This window comes from Asparagus officinalis, chromosome 1 (assembly GCF_001876935.1).
Source record: "Asparagus officinalis chromosome 1, Aspof.V1, whole genome shotgun sequence".
Classification (NCBI taxonomy): domain Eukaryota; kingdom Viridiplantae; phylum Streptophyta; class Magnoliopsida; order Asparagales; family Asparagaceae; genus Asparagus; species Asparagus officinalis.
In genome coordinates this window covers 48,123,264-48,146,382 of record NC_033794.1, presented here as the reverse complement: position 1 = coordinate 48,146,382, position 23,119 = coordinate 48,123,264, and positions in this window count along the sequence as shown.

Genomic DNA, 23,119 nt, shown 5'->3' with positions numbered 1-23,119 from the left:
AGCTTCCACAGCTGACATCATAAACATCTGTCGTTGTGGTTATTGCCGTTGCGCTTCCTGATAAAACTGCTTTGAGGAAGAAGAGGCTCTGCTCGGGGATAGGGTCCCTGCTGAGCCGGTGCTACTGGGGCAGGTCGAGGTGGAGCTGGAAGAGCTGCCCGAACTGGAGGTGGGGGTAAGCAGGCCTACTATCGTTGTGGACAGTCCTGACTGACATGATCGGGGGATCCACATGTGTAGCACAGACGAAGACGCCTGCGGCACTCCTGCTGGGTATGCCCAGTGTAGCCACAATAGGAACATTTCACCGAAGGTTGGCCACGAGTCTGCACTCCAGGACGTTGATAGGGGTGAGCCTGATGAAATGGCTGACGCTGAAAATGATGTTGCCTCTGTGGGGCCTGCTACTGCTGCCTCGGAGGGGGACGCTCGACATTCCAGGCCGGAGCTGCTGGTGTCCTGCTCTGAGTCACGTGTGAGTCATCAGGTTCCTTATGCACGCTCTCAATCTCGCGTGCTGCATCTAGTACCGCATCATGTGTCGCTAAAGCTCTACCTGCCAGAGCTATCCTAATGTACTTGTCCAGACCCTTCTGAAACTGATGCCTCCTAATAGCAGGGTCTGAAACCAAGTGGAGGAGCATATCAGCTCAATGAAGAAAACTCGGCCTCGTACTCATCAACTGTTCGCCCTCCTTGCTTGAGCTCAACAAATCTACGCAGGAGCTCGTCCCGAGATGACTGAGGAAAATATTTCCTATTGAAGCGCTCGGTGAACGTCTCCCACAGGATTGGTCTCTCAAGGTGGGTCTTCTTAGTTGCCCACTAGATCCGAGCGGTGTCGGTGAGCTGAATATCCATAAGGTCCACCCATTCTACAGGAGCAATGCGGGTCACCGTGAGAATGGTCTCAGTGACCTTCAAGAACTCCTCTGCTGCTAGATGTCCTTCTGCACCAGAGAAAGAAGGAGGTCGCATATACCGGAACTCCCTAACACTAGGTTCTGAGCGAGGAGGATGCTGGTGCTGAGGTTCTCGCTGCAATTGCCCGGCCATATGCTGCTAATTCGTCGCCAGTCCCTGTATCATTGCTAGAAGTTGGCGAGGGTCCACTTCGGGCGGCGAGCCACTACTACCGGACGGGTACCCACCATGGTTCTGAAGGGAAGGCGAAGAAAGAGAAGAACGAGGATCAAAATCATTGTAGGAAGAATAAGAAAATCAAGGTCAAAATCAAAACTAAAATTTAGTAAGATAGGAACTAAAACATAGTTATTAAGATAATAGGATAAGGGTTCAAATATAGTCTTACGGATGAAATATGATATGCGTCTAAATTATTCATTATATTCTCACTGGTAGGAACTCGGGACTGTGACTCGGGATCGTGACCTGCATGGGCCACCAGAAAAACCTGTCATGCCCCGCTTCCCAAAATACCAGGGAATCGGGACGCGAGCAAGCCCCCGATGTATTAGACTGAGGAGAAATAAGTACTAGTCTCATTCTGCTCAATCTAATACGCTATGCGTCTAGCAAATATAAAACGAAGGCACAGGTCCCCGATCATAGTGGCGAGAATATAATAAACAACTCAGAACCAAAAGATACATATCACAACTGAAATGATCATCTAGACATAATATTCGGGTCAACATGCTCTTATACAAAACTATCTGAATACTGGGGAATATAAAATAGTACATCGACCAACAGAAATAAAAGTACCGAAAAGTAAACTAGGATCATCGGCTAACTATAAAGAGGTAACTAAGCTTCGACTTGTTCTTCTGCTCCGTCTGTAAAGCCTTCCTGCGGAGGATCCTCTGGCTCCTGCACTACTCCGAACTGTAGCTGTCCGTCCTCTAAATCTGACGTACATCCCGAGAGGAAAGGAGTACGTCAGCGTGCATGGCACACGGCAAGATCCCAAAAGGGAGAATAGAAACGGTCGTGCGACCAATACAATAATGGTAATAACAATGGAAACATGCAACTAAAATAGTAATAATATAATATAGTTTACTATTAGAAAATAGAATAATCAGAATAAATCCAAGGAAATCAACCAAGTAACAAGTCGATCATGTCGCTAGTGATCAGAATAATCATCCAAGTACAGAGTCACACACTAGATGAAATTAATACTTAAAAATCTACAACAAGAGACGTAGTACGTCGAGAGAAATAATCCAAATAAGGAAACCCTCATATATATAACATAGTCTCAAACTGTAGATAATTAAATATTAATCCCGATCTATATATGAAAAGAAATATAATTAGTCCGTATCTCCCAAGAAATCATACCTAGCCAAGAAACGAGGTCATGTAACTAGCCGTCCTATAACAGGTCGCTGGTTCACATCTCACACAGAGTCAGCGCTCATATCATCGGATAACTAACTGTTCACAAATCCCCTACGTGCACCCAATACGCCGCTACACAAGATCGGTCAGAAGGCTACACGTAATCCGATTTTAGCCTGGTTCGAACTCAAGCTAAACTCGGGTGAATGTCAAAATCACGGACCAAAGTGACTACACAAGCTTCACTTTGACCCAACAAACCAACCCCAATGCTACACAAGATCATGGGGCAAGCCTGGAAGATACATCAACAGTCTTATCCGATCACATGAACACGGACTTTCCCATCCTAACTCTTCACGTTTTGCTAAGTCAACAACACACAAGTCTCTAGCTCTTATTCATGTCACACAGGTCACTATAGTCATAAACTCATAACGATTCTCAATCACAATAAGGAACAATCAATGTAACTAATCAGGTACAATAATATCATAGCATATCAGATAATCAAAATTAAGAATTTGAATCATAAAATTATTCTAAAATAATCTTTTGAAATAACAATCTATTTACTTCAAAATAATTCTTTTTTCTAAAATAAATTCTTTTCTCATTATAATAATTCTAAAAATAATCTTTTAAATAATAAATTCATAAATTCAAAAATAAGATAAATTCTCATTAATTCACAATATTCTATTTTTCCCAAATAATTTCTTTTTTAAAAAATATTTATCATTCTAAAATAATTTCTTCCACAAGATAATTTCTAATTTTTTTTATAATTATTCTAAAATGATTCTTTTCTCAAATAAATTCTTTTTAATTATTATAATTATCCAAAAATTATTCAGTTGTCGAAATAAATTCTTTTAATTTATTATAATTATTCTAAAAATACTATTTATCACATAATTACGATTTATCTAATATTATTCATCAAACAATCTCATGTAGATAAATATATCAGATCTAAAATTTAGATAATTCATAATAAATACGAAATTCAGATATGAGCAAGTGGGATCTTGCCTTGAGTATATCGTGGACCATAGAGGAGGTCGTCGGGGTGGTCGCACAACGTTACGACGGGTTTCACGGAATCGATGGCTAAAATTATAATTAGAGTGTTAATGCAACATACGATATTCAAACTAGTATAACGAGGTGTACATAAGGATCCCAAGTGAAAGGAATATACTGTGTGATAGACAACACGAAGGGCTACGCACTGGCGAAGGAATCGACGGAAACGGGGGTCGGAGTTGGTCGGAAAACACGTGCGAAGTTGGCTCCGAACTGCAGTTTTCTGTAGTGAGCTCACTGATTCGAGCTCGGCGGCGGCGGGCTGCTGGGGGTTGTTGGCGGCGATAGCGGCGCTGGCCCTTGAGCTTGGACGCGGCAGTTGCTGAAGGAGATGTTAGAGGCAGGCAGGCGCAGTCTGGTAGCGGCGACGGCCTGAAGGTGAGAACGGAGTTAGCTCAGCCGGGCGCCGGGTTGGGATCTGTGGGCGCGATGTGTGTGGCCACAGCGCGTAGTTGGTCTCGGCGACGCGTAGCAGCGGAGCTCGGGCTGTCTGCGGTTCGTTCGTCGGAGCTCGCCGGCGCGAGCGGCCAGGGTGGTCGTGATGCACCTGTGGGTTGGTGGCTCGCTCATGCGGTGCCGTTCTGGCGATTGAGCGGAGCTGCCCGCAGGAGGAGCGGCAGTGGTTGAGCTGGGCGACGTTGGTGAGCGGCCTGGGGCTGGACAGTGGCCTGCGCGGAGCGCGCGTTGTCGAGGTCGCAGTCAGGCACTGAGCTCGTGCGAGGCCGGAGCTCACGGCCGGCTGGGCTCAGCGTTTATGGCGTGCGGCAGAGCTGAGCCTTGGAAAGGAGTTGGATGGCGGTCTGATGTCGGAGCTAGCGGCTGTAGGCGTATAAAACTGCTTATAGGTCCCTTAACACAGCTCGACATGGTGATTCGACAAACCAACGAACCATCGGGTGATATGTCCAAACATGATCGTTAGACCACAACACCAAAGTGGATTTACTGCCAAATCATGATCCGGACTGCCAAATCAGAGTCCAGATCAACAATGAAGTACGAATAAACCGCAAGACCGGAAAATATGGCAAAAATTAAACACTAGGAGGGTTCGGCCTTGACCGAGCCACCTCTGGGTGGCTCGGTGGAGGTGGCCGGCCGAGCCACCTAGGTGGCCGAGCCACTTGGCCGAGCCACCCAGATCTGGGCCCAGATCTGAGCCCAGATCTGGTTTGAGGAGCCTATAAATAGACTTTGAAGGCTCATTTTTGAAGACTTGGAACTTTTGAGGTGAAACTCTGCCGGATTGAGAACTGAACTTCGGAGTTTTGGAGCTTTGAAGACTCGAACTTTTCAGATCTGGTTCTTGACGATCGTCTACGTCAAATAAGGCAGGAGTTCGAGAGAGATCAGCTCTGAGATCCACACGGTCATCCTCCGGATCAAAACTTGGTTTTTGATCCCGAGAAGAGTATCGATTTCGCTTGGTCGATTTTGATTACTTAGGGCTATTATTTCCTTGGTGAAATAATCCCCTCGGCTGTTATTTCCTTTGTGAAATAACACCCGTCATACCGTGTAGATCCGACTGGATCAAGATCGCGCGGTGGTCCACGGATTAACCCCGGCGCAGGCGAAGAACCCACACAAGCAAGAGACCGCAAAACAGGATCTTGTGATTTGTTCGAGAAAAGGAAAGTTGTAATTTTTCTTTTTTCTTTGATTTTGTTGTAACCGGATCTTATAAAAAGACCGGATCTTTTGTAACCGATAAACAGTTGCTTAAGGAAACAATGACATCATCAATGAAAACGATTTTCCCCACGAACAGCGGTGGTGAAGGGCTGGTCGTCGGAGATAGAGGTGGAGCGGGGTCTCGACGGTGGACAAGGAGGAGGGAGGTGGAGGTCAACGGTGATAGTGGCGGTGAAGTTGGACGGAGAGAGGAAGAGGAGTTGGGTTTAAATGGAGAGAGAACGAGAGGGAGAGAGACTTAGAGAGAATGAGAATGAGAGAGAGAGAGAGAGGACGTGTGAGTGAGGGTGAGAGAGGGGGACTTTTGAGGAGTGGGGGAATCACGAGGTGAAGAAAGAGATGCGGGAAACATGGGGAGGAAATTAAGGAGTGGGGTAGGGGGAGAGAGAGTATGAGAATGAGAGAGATGAAGAGAGAGAGATACAGAGTGAATAATTTAAAATATCAGAAAATTTATTCAAATAAATATTAAAAATTTATTTTCAAAATAATAATAATAATAACAATAATGAATAATTAACTATTAATTTAAAAATTATACCGAAACAATTAAATTTATAATTAGCAAAACTATTAAAATAATATAATACCGTATTTTTAAATTGTAAAAATTCTAGAGCAATTGGGAAAAATACAAATACTCTTTTATAAAAATATTATTTAATATTTAAATGCTAGAAAATTATTTAAACCCGTATTAGAAATTTACGGTCATTACAACCAAGATTCATTTCCCGTATCTAAGTAGGATTAACATTTAGAAACGTATAACACGAGACATAGTACATTGAGCGAAATAATCCAAACAAGGAAACCCTCATGTATATACCATAAGTCTCAAATTGTAGATATCTAAACATTAATACCGAACTAAGAAAAGACAATCTAATGAAACCAATAATTAGAAATCCATAACACGAGACTGGTACGTCGAGGGAAATAATCCAAACAAGAAAACCCTCATGTATATACCATAAGTCTCAAATTGTGAATCTCTAATCATTGATCCCAACTAAGAAGTAAAAAAAAAGACTGTAAAAGAAATAAGATATCAACATATCTAATTTATAATATCTTCCACAATCACTGGAGAGATAGAATAAAATACCAATACATAATTTTGTATACTTTCAAAAGTAACGTATCTCAGTTATATAGTTCAATGATAGGTCGTATTCATAATCGGCATCTGTCATATTTAGGCTATCAAGTAATTGTCTCAGTACAACGGACTACCCTGTAGGTATCCTGAACTGTGTACACGGCTCATTAGTCTCATCGCAATCTCAGTGTATAACATGAGTGCGGGACGGACTACCAAATAGGCATTCTAGAAATATGGCTCACGAGCCTCATCGCACCCTAGTGCGGGACGGACGGCTAGATCAAGCCTCCTAAAATCCGACTCAATGGCCTGTACATGTGGAATATCGACGCACTGTCTCATGTAGTACTGAACTAAGCTCATCAACGATATCCACCTCATGTATAAACTATGTATATCTGGTGTGTCGACACACTATCCCATATAGTACTAAGTTGTGCTCATCAACGGCATCCAACATATATATGAACTATATCTAATTCAAATATGATCAAATCAAAATTCATCATAATCCCCTTGGGATTCTTAAATGTATAACATAATATATTCATGGCTATACGTATAATATCAAGCAGCTCAAAACTCCGCGAACGCACCTCAAAACGGTGCAACACAGCTCCACAAAACGAGTAGGAAAAACAGACGTGACTTCTGTTACTAAAACAAGCATATATTTCTCTAGAAAACCTAATTTTATAAATGGTTTTCTGTTTTGAAAACTAGATTCACACATATTTCAAATGACATAAGTTTGGTTCAGTTTGGAGTTCATTTGTTATCCCAAATCTCCAGTTAAACATTATATATATGCAGCCGTTTTTCTACAAGACATGTTGTTAGTAAATATAATATATCTTTCTTTATACAAATGATTTTTAAGAATATTTTTCTGTTTTAGAAACTAGATACATATATATTTCATTTAAAACTAGTTTGGTTAAATTTGGAGTTTGTTTGCTATCTTAAACTTTCAATTAAATATTATACAAGTGCTATAGTTTTCTGCAGAAAAACATATATATAGTACATCACTTAAATTTCTCATATATGAATAAAATTATGAAAAAACATAATGATCATGATACTATCATAAACAGTAAGAAATGATTATTAATCTAGCATTTGTTTTAAGATTTACTATCAAAAATCTAACTTTTAACACCTGAGGTTAAGATTAAAGCATGAAAACACATATTCAACATCATATTAATCATCTACACTAGTTATTTAACTATGAGGATAGGTTTGGATAAAGATAATCTTACCTAAAATGTCATTCTAAGCCTCTGAGATAACCAGCATGCAATTAGAAGTGCAAACAACCCGTTTTCTCCTTGCTACACGTCGATGATCTCGCCCTTGTGTCGATATTTGCTTCACAAAGCTCTCAAAATTCTCAATTTTAGGGTTAGGGCTTCAGAGAGAGGAATAGAGATAGCTAGAGTTTGAAACTCTAATGTAAGGGTGATAATTTTCATGAAAATATAAGTATATATATATATGCAAACCCGAAATAAACCCGTTTGACCCGAACCATAAAACCTAGTTTGACTAGGAAAATAACATTCGGTATTTTAGCAATAACTTTCTCGTCCGACCTCGGAATGAGGTGATATAAGATTTTTTGGAAATCTATTGAAAAGACCTACAACTTTGGTATTTTGAGTTTTCCAGATTCTATGTGCATCGTTGTGTAAAATCTATAAACTCTTAACTGGTTATTTTTCCCAGATTTTTTTTCGTGCATGTTTTGTGCATTTGCACTCATATATTCGTATATATGTATCGGATTGATCTCAAATCAATTCTTCGTGCATGTTTTGTGCATTTGCACTCATATATTCGTATATATGTATCGGATTGATCTCAAATCAATTCCTAGCATACTCAAATATCAATAAAACTCATATATTCGTATATATGTATCGGATTGATCTCAAATCAATTCCTAGCATACTCAAATATCAATAAATGTTGTTTATCATAATATAACATGTTTATTATTATATCTCACAACATTCAGTATTACGGGGTTTTACAATCCAATAACTTTTGAAGTTGTTCCTTCAGTTCCTTCATCTCAGCTGGCGCCAATCTATTAGGGCCTTTAGATATATGAGTGGTCCCTGGGACCAAGTCTATGGCAAACTCTATCTCCCGATCTGGAGGCAAACTTGGCAAATCTTTAGGAAAAACATCCAGGTAATCTCTTATGACAAGTATATCTGAAAGTTTTTTCTCATTCAATTGGTCATTTATCACACAAGCTAAATATCCACTACAACCTTACCTCAACAATTTGTTATCCTTCATAAATGAGATTAAGTGTGTGTGAGGGGTCTTCTACTTTCCTCTTGAAAAAAAACTCGCCTCCGCTTGTGGTTTAAATTTTACCAATTTTCTCAAATAGTCTACAGTAGCATGATGACATGCTAACCAATCACTTCCTAAGATAACATCAAAATCTGACATGTTTAGGCATATAAGGTCTGCATTCATGACATGATCACTCACTAAAACTCCACAATTCTCATAAACATATGACGCTAGGAGACTACCACCCATAGGTGTGGAGACAATTATCTCACTACTTAATAGTGTCGGTGAATTGAGAAATTTCCTAGCAAAGTGAGGGGGATAACAAAAGACTGTATAGATCCAGGGCCGAAAAGTGCATGAGCGGTGAATGAGCATATGGGAAGAGTACCTTCCACCACAAATGGCGATGCTTGTGCATCCTTCCTTGTCAGAGCGAAAACTCTTCCTTGGTTCCTCTGGTTTTGCTGCAACTCTTAAAATTCGATAGCCCACTGATCCCTAACACCCTCCAGAATATATTTCTTATTCATAAGCTTCACAAATCTATCCCAATCAATTTGTCTTTGCATAGCCCTTTCCAATTTTAAGGTTGCCCTCCACAATGTTTTTAGCTTCCCCTCTGAACATGAAGGAGGCAAATGACACCTTTTTCTCCCTTGTGCAATTTAAGACTGTAAATATCTTCTCCATTTGTAAAATCCAATCCTCCTCCACCAAAGGGTCAGTGGTACCCGAAAAAGATGGAGGTGTGAGCTTTCGAAACTGTTCTAGGGCTGAGATAGCGGGTGTTGGTTGGTTGCCTTTAGGGTTGATACGCTGCTCGAGGATCTCCGCCAATCGTTCCAATGGATCTTGCATTGGTTCTGCTTGAGCAACAGGCCGTTTGCTGGCATTCCTTGTTATTCCGATAGGAACAGAAGATCCTTCTTCCAAATTCTCCATGCATTTTCCTTCCCCATCGGGGGTCTGATTTCTCTTGTTCTCACCATTATATAATATATACATAAGGAACGTCAACAATCAACCTAGAGTACTGATCTCTCCAAAAGCTTTTTCATTAATATAATATTAACATACACATATTCATCAACACAAGAGTTCTACAAAAGTATAATAATCCATATCTAAGATATAGATGAAAGTATGCAATCCCAAAATACACCACACTTAGGTGTCCACCCAAAAGCCAAAAGTAATAAGATTCCTAAGGTTAGTGACCCAATGGGTCAACCTCTAGGAAGAAGTGGAAGAGCTGCTAGAAGTAGACTCCATATCAGAGTCCTCAATTGGCTGGGGTTCATCACCATCTAGGCTGATCTCTTCCTTCTCATCGTCCTAATTAGGATCCTCTACCATCAGCTCATCCTCCCATGCCCAATCCTCCTCATCCAAGTCAAGCTCCCATCCAAGTGGAACTCCCTCTAGTATCCCACTAAGTAGAGGCTCATGCATAACCTCAAATTCCCACTCTATGGGCTCCTCCTCTGGATCCTCATCCTCCATAGGGTTCTCCTCTGGCTCCTCCTCCTCGGGATCCTCCTCTATAGGGTCCTCCTCGGGGTCCTCCTCCTCGGGATCCTCCTCCATGGGGTCCTCCTCAGGGTCCTCCTCTTCAGGGTCCTCATTCTCAAGCTCGCCACTCTTCACCAATTGCCCACGGGTATGATGGCCAATCAGAGAGTAATCTACTCTCTCCCTAAATGTCTCCTCTGGATCAGTCTCCTCAGAGTTGATCTCCCAATCATCTGAATGTGTTGACCACACCTCCCCACTGCTAATGGATCCTTCCATCCCAGAAACATTCAAATCAGAATCTACCATTCCTGCCAAAAGTTATCTATCATCATCCAAGGGTACAAAACCAATCTAATAGAAGTCTAGATATTAAGTTATCTATCATCATCCAAGGGTACAAAACCAATCTAATAGAAGTCTAGATATTACAAGAATGTCAGGGAAAGATAATCTTTCCATGACTGGTGTTTGACACCGACTCGAATCATCCCTAAGTCCCCTTGGTATTCTATGTAGGACTCTTAAGGTGTCAACCAGTGCTCTGATACCACTTTGTAACGCCCCTCGGGGAGGTACATAAAAATTTGGGCATGACCTATCTGTAATAAGAATGGTCGACCTGCTAAATCTTTATGCATATCACAATATAGATATACTGAAGGGCAAAAAATAAGGCAGTGGATATGTATATGCAATACTCAGGATCACGAGGTTGACAGCAGAGTCTATAGAATACCAAAATAGAAGAACACTAAAGGAAAATATAAAATATTATAATAATAGCAGTGGTTACAACATTAGTACATGTTTTATAAGTCAAAAATACTACAAAAGTGAACATAAAATAACTCCTACTAAGAGTTTCCTCCGGAGCTAATTTTCAACTTCAGGGTCTGCAATCCCCTTATCCTTGCCAGTAGTATGACCTGCGAGTGGATTCAGAAACAATAGGGGTGAGCCTACATGTTTTATAAGTCAAAAATACTACAAAAGTGAACATAAAATAACTCCTACTAAGAGTTTCCTCCGGAGCTAATTTTCAACTCCAGGGTCTGCAATCCCCTTATCCTTGCTAGTAGTATGACCTGCGAGTGGATTCAGAAACAATAGGGGTGAGCCTAAGACCCAATAGGTAACCATAAAAATCTCGGGTACAACACAAGGGAACGAATAAAAATGATAGACATAGATATTAAACTTGAATAAAGGGATCTCAACACTAATTTGTCATTCTTATATCACTATCATTGACCAAAAAGAAAGAGCATGTAAAGATGAATAATCAAGGTCTAATATTCAGGATTCCAAACTCCCCAATCATGGGATAATTAATAAACCGTGCATGCCTTTATACACCCACCGGTGAGCATCCTCACACAAGATATTGTCCCCACCGGGACACATTACTATTACCACCCACCGGTGAAGCTTACTTTACACGAGGCATAATCCATGAATATAGACTATCAATTATCAACAAAGAATGAAATATTATCATTACCAATAGTCGAATCATCAAAGCAAGTCGAAATGTTACAAAATAATATTTCGAGGATATCAAAGATATAAAACTGATATTGAGAAGCAAAATCAAGACCCTAGCAGCAGCCACCCTCTCAAAACCCTAGCAGCAGCCACCCTCTCCCCTCAAAACCTTAGAACTCATTTTGATGAATTTTGAGAGCTTTGAGAAGCAAAATCAAGAGGAGGGCGTGATCGTGGGATTTTTAACGAAGGAGGATCGTGTTTCTTGCATATTTGGGGAGTTCAGCATGTTTGAGGCGAGTTTCATCTCCCTAAACCCATCCCCTGTTTTAATTGATTTTATTTGGTTTTATCGTATCTTCAAAACCTAGTTTATGTATAAAGATCACTCTTTTAAACTACATGATATAAAGATTTGATCTTTTGTTTTAGAAAGGCATGAAACAGTTTCTCATATTTGGGTTTAAGTTTTAATCTTGATCTAACATGAGTTTTGTTAAATTTAATTGTTTTTATGATGAGTCTACACATGTAATCATGTTAAGGTTTTTATTTTATCTTAGAATTTGATATTTATGTTTCCATGTAGCAAAGTGAACCCTAATCACATTAAATAATTTTTCATACATGTGTTTATTCTAGGAAATTTTTGTTTTCGATGCTTGTAAACAAAACCTGCAACATGAACCTGTCATCAGTGTCGATCGACAAGATCAGTCGACCGAAACCATCTCATTGCCTTCAGTTTGGATCTGGCCAATCAACCAACGAGGTGCATTGGTCGACCAGTCAATGCCTGTTTGCGTGCATGGTTTGTGCACGTCATGGCCAGTCTACCGATGTAGGTATCAATTGACTGATCAATATTATTTTTGTGAATTTGTTTCTTTCTCATGCGCGTTTGATTGTGAACACAAAATATGAGTCGTACGTTGATTCACATGTAATTTATGAGAGTACATGCATTGGATTTGAGCACGCACGAGCGTTAGGAGGTGCGTAATCTATATCTTGAGTTTATCATGATAGAAAGTGATGTAGATTACATTTCATGATAGTTTGGATGCTTGAGTGAATTTGTTGGTATACCGCAATGAGACCGCTATAGACTATACTCAGGGTGGCTAGTTGTTATACTACAATAAGACCGTAGTAGACTACACTCCGTTGTGCATCATTGTTTACCGGAATAGGGTGATATGTCTATTTTCACAGGGCTATTGTGAGCTAGGTGATGCCACAGGATATTGTGAGCACCTTACTCAATATTATTATTTTCTGATAGAGAATCACATAGATTGTATTCATGCTCCCATGTTATTTACCCGAGAGTAGGGTATAAGACTGAGGTTATCATACACGACATATTCTATGCGAGCTTCATTTTATCGAATGTTTATTCTTGTGACTGCGCCACCTACTCGAGGGTAGTGTGAGATATTTGTACATGACTTGTATTGGATGAGGTTTGGAAATTGTATTGTTTTTATTTACTCTTTTATTCATAGGATTTTGAAGTTGGTATTTAGCAATTCACACTTTGAGATACGAGGTATATACATAAGGGTTTCCTTGTTTGGATTATTTCGCTCGACGTACCCATTCTCGTGTTGTGGATTTCTAAATATCAATTTTTGCTTAGTTTAGGATAGATGATTTATATATCTATATGTATTAACTTATATTATTATACTCCTAACCCCCTTCCCCCTGGGGGCGGTGGAGATGATCTCGCTAGCGCTTTGACGCTTGTTGTTTCCTCTCTTTTCAAGCAGCGAGTCAGGCATCCAGAGAGTCGCAGGTTGATGGAGATGTAGTTTAGCTCACCATCATATATTATTACTAGTTATTAGTGCTCCACAATAGTTATTGTCTAATTTCAGACATTAGAGATGTATTTCATTTTGGAAGGATGAGTGCCTTAGCATTGTTTTCATTTGACTCTATGTATTGAGATATTTCATATTTGTTTTAGTCTATCAGTTGTACTCTCTTTTATTTAGTTAGAACATGATTACGTTTATTTGGATAGCTCTTTCCTTTATCATGTTCATTGCATTATTACCTTTATTTTATTTTTATGTATCTACACTTCTTTTTGTTTGATTCCACTAGAGAGATATTATTGTGATGGTGAAATATATTTTTACATATTATGGGTGCATGACAAGTTTGACATCCTTGGGTTTACCTTGGACATCATTGGGTGCATGACAGCCTTGTTTGAAACTATGGGCGTCACAGTTTAGTTCAATCACTTCCCGTAAAATATGATGTTTGTTATGGTAAGTTGGATTCAGAGAGATTATAAATAGCTCCTTCTATTCTCATCCTTTCCCATCTCATCTTCTCCATGACCTCTTCAACCCAACCGGAGAAGTCCTTTGATAGAAGGGATAGGATTAATCAACTCCAAAAGGAGTTAGCCTAAGTGAAGGGCAATTTTATAGAAGAAATTCGTGGTCTTTGCCTATTCGTGGATTTGCTTCAGGCCGAAAAGGCTATGCTCGGGCAAACTTTTGAGAACAAGTTAGAAGCATAGTATGAAGTGATCCATGATAGGGACACATGGAGCTTCGAGTGTCATGCTCTGTGAGGACCTTTCAAAAGTTGTCATGGTGCTTGAAAGAGACCGATGGAGTTCCACAAGCGAAGACTTTAAAAGTGATTAGGTCTCGCAAATGCAGACCTAGAATATAATTAGACTCACTTGTTTTTCATGACCTCGACGTTGAATTTTTCTTGTGCAGCTAGGTTCCACGTGTAGATGGCTAAAATATATTCCATCCAGCCTAATAATTTAGCTTAGATCCAAGAAGTGAACGCTCATGGGCTGAACACTTTAAATGGGCCCAAAGTCAAGCCCACAACTATTCGCGGGAAAAATCGTAGCTTTCTTCATTGAATTCATTGTTCTTCTCAAGTAATCATTTATCGGTTACAAAAAGATCCGGTCTTTTTATAAGATCCGGTTACAACGAAATCAAAGAAAAAGGAAATAAAAAATTACAACTTTTCTCTTTTATCGAACGAATCGCGAGCTCCTGTTCTGCGGTCACTCGCTTGTGTGGGTTCTTTGCCTGTGTCGGGGTTTATCCGTGGACCACCGCGCGATCTAGATCCGGTCGGATCTACGCAGTATGACGGGTGTTATTTCACAAAGGAAATAACAGCCGAGGGTACTATTTCTCCAAGGAAATAATAGCCTTTAGTTCTCGGGATCAAAGGCCAAGCTTTGATCCGGAGGGAAAATACGTAGATCTCAGATCTGATCTCTCTCAAACTCCTGCCTTATTTGGCGTGGATGATCGCCAAGAACCAGATCTGATATCTCCAAGTCCTCAAAGTTCCAAAGCTTTAATCTTTTTAAATTTTGAGTCTTCAATCCAGTAGAGCTTCGCCTCCAAAAGTTCCAACCCTTCAAAATGAGCCACCTCTAGCCTATTTATAGGCACTCTTCACTGTGCCCTGGCACAGGTGGCCGAGGCACCGAGCCACCAAGAGGTGGCTCGGCTTTGGCCGAGCCACCAGGTGGTGGCTCGACCACCGAGCCACCAGGAGGTGGCTCGGCCACCGAGCCACCAAGATGGCTCACCGAGCCACGCAATAAATCCGCTTCGGTGTTCGAGTTTGAATCCGTTCTATGGTTGGATGCCTCGTTGACTCCCCGAACCGTTGGCTTGATTCCGCATGCGAGTGGATGTATTCCATTGTTTGCGTGCGGTTCGTTAGCCTCGTTGCCTCGTTAATCCGCTTCGTTGCGTGTCACTTGGCTTCGGTGTTATGGACTGACGCTCGTGTTTGGATATGTCGCCCGATGGTTCGTTGGTTTGTTGAATCACCGTGCCAAGCTGTGTTAAGGGACCTATAAGCAGTTTTATACGCCTACAGATACCCCCTCCAAAGTATTTCAGCCTCGTTCTTTTATAGAAGAGTCTGGAATACTTTGGATATGATTGTCCCAACCTTCAGCCGGTGTAATGGGACCTTGGAATAACTTCTGTTCTTGATTCCTTCAATCCTTCAGGCTATTCGGTGCTTTGTCGAATGTCTGTAAGGGTTCCGGTGCTGCATTTATTGTCTGACCGTTGTCGGAATTTTGGACTTGAAGTCGATTCCTGATTTTCTGATCTTTAGCTCGTGCTTGTTGGTTCAACATAGAACTGATTGTTGGCGTTTAGTCTCTATTCACGACGCGTTGTCCGGCATAGTGTTGTTGAGTTATCCTTAAGAATATTTTTAGAAAAATATTCTCTAGGAACTTCTCAACCAAAAAATAGGGAATAGTTTATACTCGTATACCTTATTGGAGTATTAAGAAGCAGTTTATACTTGTATACTTTTTGGAGTATTGATTCTTTCATTGCAACGTATTGATAGGCGTTGACCTAGGGTTACGTGTTGACCCTAGGGTTTTGAAAATCGTACGTTGACTTTTTGATCGCAACGCGTTGACTGGCGTTGACCTAGGGTTACACGTTGACCGGTGTTGACCTTAGGCTTTTGAATCGCCTGACGTTGACTTTTGGTCACAATGCGTTGACTGGCGTTGACCTAGGGGTACGCGTTGACCGGCGTAGTGTTGTTGAGTTATCCTTAAGAATATTTTTAGAAAAATATTCTCCAGAAACTTCTCAACCAAAAATAGGGAATAGTTTATACTCGTATACCTTATTGGAGTATTAAGAATTAGCTGAACCGGCCTGATAATGACCTAAAAAAGGTAGTAATTAGGCTCAAAAAATCATCCGACCCTTCCAAATATATGGGACAGGAGTGAATAAATAAGGGACTAGACCGTCAGTCGTCTTGAAGTCGTTTCGACACTCGGTTCAGCTCCAATTTGAATTTTAGTTCAAATCTGGTTCAAATTGGTTCAGAACTGGTTCAACATGGTTCAAGACTAGTTCAGGACTGGTTCAGGACGGGTTCAGCCTGGTTCAGCCTGGTTTGGTCTGGTTTAGCCAGGTATGGTCTGGTTCAGCCTGGTCTGGTCTGGTTCAGCCTGGTCTGGTCTGATCCAGCCTCATTTGAACTGATTTAGTCTGGTTTGGTCTGGTTCAGCCTCATTTGAACTGATTTAGTCTGGTTTGGTCTGGTTCAGGACTGGTTCAGGACTGGTTTAGCCTGGTCAGTGTAAAGGACCTGCAGTTAGCTTCAATTCTTGAATCCTTTGATTTTTAGTCTATTTGATGCTTTGATGAATAGCTGAAATCCTTCTGGCACCGCGTTTATCGTCTGGCCGTCATCGAAGTCTCAAATCTAAAACTGATGAGTTGAGTTTGGTTCGTGTCATCGAGTTAACTTTGAACTGACTATCTCCGTCATGATATATTGACTCGTGTTGACTTTTTGCTCGCAACACATTGATTGGCGTTAACCTAGGGTTACGCGTTGATAGGCATTGACCTTAGGATTTTGAACGTCATACGTTGACTTTTTGATCGCAATGTGTTGACTGGCATTGACCTAGGGTTACGCATTGATAGGCGTTGACCTTAGGGTTTTGAACGTCGTACGTTGACTTTTTGATCGCAACGCGTTGACTAACGTTGACCTAGGGTTATGCGTTGACCGACGTTGACCTAGGGTTTCGGATCGCTTGACACAGTTTAAGCTCTCGAGGTATTGGAGCATGGCGGTCCTAAATGTCGGAGTTGCAGGACCAACTATGAAAGTTGATTCATCTGCATGTATTGATCTTATCCTGAAATTGTTAGATGCTTAAGTCACGAGACCAACTAATGAAGATGATGCGTCAATGACTTGCATTTATAGAATTTTTGGCAAATCCTCAGCCATCAACGGGTTTGATAAGCCTTTACCGACTACCATTTGAGTCGGGCTAGCATGCGGATTGTCTAAATCCGTTCCGCATGTAACGTTGTGCTAAGAGAGTGAATTCTTTGAGACTTTGTGCTATGATGTCGAATATATAGGCTTTACCATTTGTTACGGGAATAGGCTACCCGGCGACACGTGTTAGGTGCCGACTTTAGGATTTTTGACTAACCCCCAGTCTTCAACGAATTTGGTTAGCCTTTACCGACTACCGTTTGAGTCGAGCTAGCATGCAGATTGTCTAAATCCGTTCCGCATGTAACGTTGTGCTCAGAGAGTGAATTCTCTGAGACTCGCTGCTATGACTTCGAATACATAGACTTCTCCATTGTTACGGGAATAGGCTACCCGGCAACGTGTATTAGACGCTGACTTATCCCTACTTAGGCTTCGGGATAGAATACCCCATAATCGAACTCTGGTGTCTTTTTCTACGGAGAAAGACTAAATCGGCGACGCGTGTTAGGCGTCGACATATCCTTTCTTAGGATTCAGGATGAAATTCCCCATACGTGTAAGGCACGGATTTTGGTGTTATTAATAACAACCTGCCACAATGTTGAATATGTAGGCATGTGTTCTTTTTAACGGTTAAGAACTAACCGGCAGCGCGGGTTAAGCGCAGACTTATCCCTGCTTAGGTTTCGAGATAGAATACCCCAGAATCGAACTCTGGTGTCTTTTTCTACGGAGAAAGACTAAACCGGCAGCGCGTGTTATAAACCGGTAGCGCGTGTTAGGCGCAGACTTATCCCTGCTTAGGATTCGGGATAAACTTCCTAGACTGGAATTCTGGTGTCTTTTTCAATCGGTGAAAGACTAAACCAGCAACGCGTGTTAGGCGTTGACTTATCCCTACTTAGGATTCGGGATAAAATTCCCCGTACCTATGAGGCACAGATTTTGGGAATTGAAAAAGGTGGTGTCTTCTCTTGGGGCGAAGACGAACCCGAAATAGAAGAGGAAGAATTTTATATTCTATCTCCTGACACTGAGGAAGAAGAGTTTTATATTCTATCTTCAGCTGGAAAGGAGACTCGATGTGGGATCTCCACCCCCAGAATCCAGAAAGGTGAAACTAAGAGTGGGATCTCCACTCCGAGAATCGAAAAGATTCAGATAACCCTAACTGTCGGAAGGTTTGATTATCGAACTAAAGATGAATTTCTCGTTTATCGAGAATGAATTGTGGTTTTGGTTCTAACTATAGGAAGGTTTGACCAAGCAGGAGTTTGAGATGACCCTAACTGTAGGAAGGTTTGATCACTCGATTTGAAAGTAGACATCTCGTTCATTGGAGGAATCGAGAGGGGATTTTGATTATGGCCCTAACTGTAGGAAGGTTTGACCAAGAAAGCAAAGGGAGTGGAATACAAGTAGCAGTAGAAATACTGGTTTGTACTGGCCACTCGATGAAGGGTTTTGACGTTAAGTAATCATGACTTAACATGTCAAGCTTTGGAAATTGCCATGAATTGGCGGACAAAAAAATTTAGTGGACCCACCGTCAATTGACTTGATCAGTAGGGGATTTTTGTGAGGAAAGATTAATCTGTCAAAAGGATCGAATCTTGTCTCAACAAGATAACTCATGAGAATTAGTGAATTTGATAACAATAATGGAAAACATTCCGACATTTAGAGTTTAAATGTGGATGTTTTACTTATCACTTTTATAGTGATTGGGTTATCCCTAAGAATATCACCCGTGGTATTCTTTCGGGAACTTCCCGATACATGAATAATCCACCCCCAGCTTCCCTTGTGGAACTGGGTCCGACATTGTACTCAGTTACATGACCGGGTTATCCTTAAGAATATTACATATAAAAATTCTCCAGGAACTTCCCGTGAAAGAAATGAAACAGTTTAGACTCATATAATGCTATTCTTGAGAGTGAAGCAATCCTTGGTGGGATGAAGGACCCTCCTGTGGTATGCACAGTATTTCGGATCCGCAGTATTGTCAGCTTCCTCCTGATTTGCGATAGGTGGTAGCTTGATCTTGTTGCTTCCAAGGAGGGATTCGAAGATGGCTGGAACGTCTTCGTCCTTGAAGGAATACTCTTTTTTGAGTCTCGGGTCCGAAGTCTTTTGCTGTCTTCGAGATTGCTATTGTGACGTTTGATTAGCAACACCAGTAGCTGCAGGTGCTTTGCCCTTACCACGAGAGACGAAGTTTGAGTTCAGAGGATTAGCCGTCGGTAGGTTCCTCTCGGCCTTCTTCCTTCGGAGGAAGTGTTCGGCTTGTTCACCGCGCATCTTTAAGTCTTTCCAAGTGTTAGACGGTGCCGTTCCCATTGCCTCCAACACGTCCAATGCGAGGTTGTTGTGGCAAGACTGGAGAATAAACTCCTCAGTGATCGGGTCCCGACAGTTCATCGCCTTGTTCCGGAACCTTTTGACGAAGGTATCAACTAATTCTCCGTCTTTCTGTTTCTCGTCAAGCAACGACCCGATGGATATCTCGCTGTCGTCATCGAAGAAGTTGGTGAGGAATTTAGTCTCCATGTCGTCCCAGCTATGTCTTTTTGTTTCTCGTCAAGCAACAACCCGATGGATATCTCAGTGTCGTCATCGAAGAAATTAGCGAGGAATTTTGTCTCCATGTCGTCCCAGCTATTCACGCTTCCTGGCTTGAGGCGACGATACCAATCGAAGGCGGCTCCACGAAGAGTGCCAACGAAGGACCGTACCATCAGAGGCTCATTACCAGAGATAACACTCAGGTGCGATTTGAAGTAAATCAAATGTTGTGTGGGTGAACCCTTCCCATCAAACGGCGTGATGTTAATTAGACTGAACTTCGCCGGATAGGGGATTGATTCCCATTCTCGTGGGTACGGACAAGGAATGCCCGTCTTCTTCATCTCTTGAGCGGAAATCAACGTATTGATTTTGCTCTCAAGATTTTTAATCTTCAGGTTTTCACCTGAGTCTTCATCAGCATTCTCGTTATCACCCCCTGCATTGACGGGAGGATTATTGGCATTGTGAGCTTCCTCATCTTCCAGATCAATCTGGTTATGACGATTTGGCTCGCCTTGCTGGTTTGTCAGCGCTTGGATTTGCTGGTCATGCATTTCTCTCATACTCTGCATGGCCATCTGCATTTCGTGCTTGAAGCTCTCCTGCTGTTTAGCCATGGCTTCTTCGAGCATCTTGGCCACTTGTTCGGCGCTTATCATCAGCGACTCGTGGGGTTGTCCCTCGCTGGATATTGTATTATCCGATGCGACCGCAGAGCAGGCATCTGATTCTTCATCTTCTGAAGGAAGTCTTGTCCGAATCCTACCATAAGTTCCTCGTCTGATAGCTCCGGACTGCAGACGGGTTACACGCCGGGGTACTTTCGGAATTGACTCGGGATTATCCTGTGTCGACGTCCCTTTGCTGGTCATATTAGTGGTGACCCTCGGAAATTCTCCATCTCCAACTATCGTTCTCTTTCGTCGGAAACGCCTATGCCTTGGTTGTGGCGTGTCGATACCGAGCCTTTTGAAAACCGAAACTCTTTCAGGGACTGTCTTGATGCAGTTGCACTCAGACAAAACTGCCCGAATGAGTTTAGAACAGGGGCATTGAGTCTCTAGTTCTCGAGGACTCCTTTTCCTGGTTTTATTCGTACCCCCAACACGATAGTACAACTCGTCCGCTTGAAGGTCGGAATAACCTATCGTGTGTCGGCACGATTTCTCAGGTATAACGTCATCGTCATCAGACGACAACGTTTTCCTCTGAGGGCGAACTGCCTTCTTAGGGCTCTCAAGAGTCACGCGCCTCAAGACATGCCTTTTTGGGTGTGAATTCTCGGTGGGCTCTTGGACTTCGATGCACAAATTAGTGCGCGCAGCTGCCTTGAGCTCCTTGTCATGTTGGAGGTGACGGCGACCCCCAGCGTGTTGAGTCGTTCGGGGCTTCTTCATCGGGCCCAAACGTTCTTGGACTGGAGCTTTGCCTCTCTCGTCGGGAATTGGACCGAGGCGCTCCAAGATTGACTTTCTCCTTCGGGATGATTCCGCGGGATCTCCCGGAGAAGCTATTGGAATTACCGGCGACTTTGGTTGGCTCGCCGGAGGTTGAACCTTCTTCGAAGGCTGCACTGATTGTGCCTTAGTCTGAATCATCGCTTCAGACTTCGACCTCCAAATTTGACGGGTTGGTGGCGGCTTCTTGGCCACTTCCTTCTGTAGCCTTCTACGGGCCTCTTGGACTTGAGCCCGTGCCTGCGCTGACATTGCGCGGTGCTTGCAAATGCGCTCCTCCAGTGTTGAACGGTTCCGTTTGACACAGACCCATTCGTTCGTTGGCGGCTTGGAGGAGTCGCCATTCATCGGTCGTTGAGGCTGTTTGCCTCTCCTGTTCTTCTGATCCGCGTTGTAGCGGATTCCGTCGGTGGACTCCATCGCCTTTGCGAGTTGCCGTGCCAGGCGTTGACGTCGCCTCTGGCGGGCTTTCTTCGAGAGAGTCAAAACACCATCAACGGTGGAGGCATCGACGAGAACAGGGTTGACTTGGTTGGAGGTCGGCGGAACTTCACTCGACGCAACTTTGGCGTCAGCTGGGATGAGAGCTTCGTTGGCGTTCTGAACTTCTTCAAACCAACGAACTTTTCTCCTGGAGGAGAACTTCTTGGACTTGCGGGGGGGGGATCCGGATGAGGATGACAGATACTCCTCGAACTTTTGCTGGTCGAATTCATACTCGACCTCCTCCTCGACCGGGATTGAGATCCGCGGCTGCGACGCATCGATCTCGGCAGCGAGATCGGTGGCTCCCACTGTGGTCGCCAGATTGTTCGTGGGAAAAATCGTAGCTTTCTTCATTGAAGTCATTGATTACTTTGTTAACTGTTTATCGGTTACAAAGATCCGATTTTTTTATAAGATCCGGTTACAACGAGATCAAAAGAAAAAGAAAAAGTTACAATCTTCCTTGTTTGTCGAACGAATCGCGAGCTCCTGTTTTGTGGTCACTCGCTTTTGTGGGTTCTTTGCCTGCGCCGGGGTTAATCCGTGGACCACCGCGCGATCTAGATGGGTTCTTTGCCTGCGCCGGGGTTAATCCGTGGACCACCGCGCGATCTAGATCCGGTTGGATCTACATGATATGACGGGTATTATTTCGTGAAGGAAATAATAGCCGGGGGGATTAATTCACCAAGGAAATAATCGCCCTAGTAATCGAAATCGACCAAGCAAAATCGAGACTCTTCTCGGGATCAAAAACCAAGTTTTGATCCGGAGGATAACCGTGTACATCTCAGATTTGATCTCTCTCGAACTCCTGCCTTATTTGGCGCGGATGATCGCCAAGAACCAGATCTGATATGTCCAAGTCTTCAAAGTTCCAAAGCTTTAATCTTTTTAAGTTTTGAGCCTTCAATCCAGCAGAGCTTCGCCTCCAAAAATTCCAACCTTTGAAAATGAGCCACCTCCAGCCTATTTATAGGCACTCTTCANNCTCGGCCAAAACCGAGCCACTCCTAGGTGGCTCGGCTTTGGCCGAGCCACCTAGGTGGCTTGGCTTTGGCCGAGCCACCTGGGAGTGGCTCGGTTTTGACCGAGCTCTCCAGGTGTTTGTCGTTTTGCCGTCTTCCAGTTTCGCTGTTAATTTGGACTCCGATTTGTTGATCTGAATCCTGATTTGGCAGTAAATCCGCTTCGGTGTTCGAGTTCGAATCCGTTTTATGGTTGGATGACTCGTTGACTCCCCCGAACCGTTGGCTTGATTCCGCACGCGAATGGATGCATTCCGTTG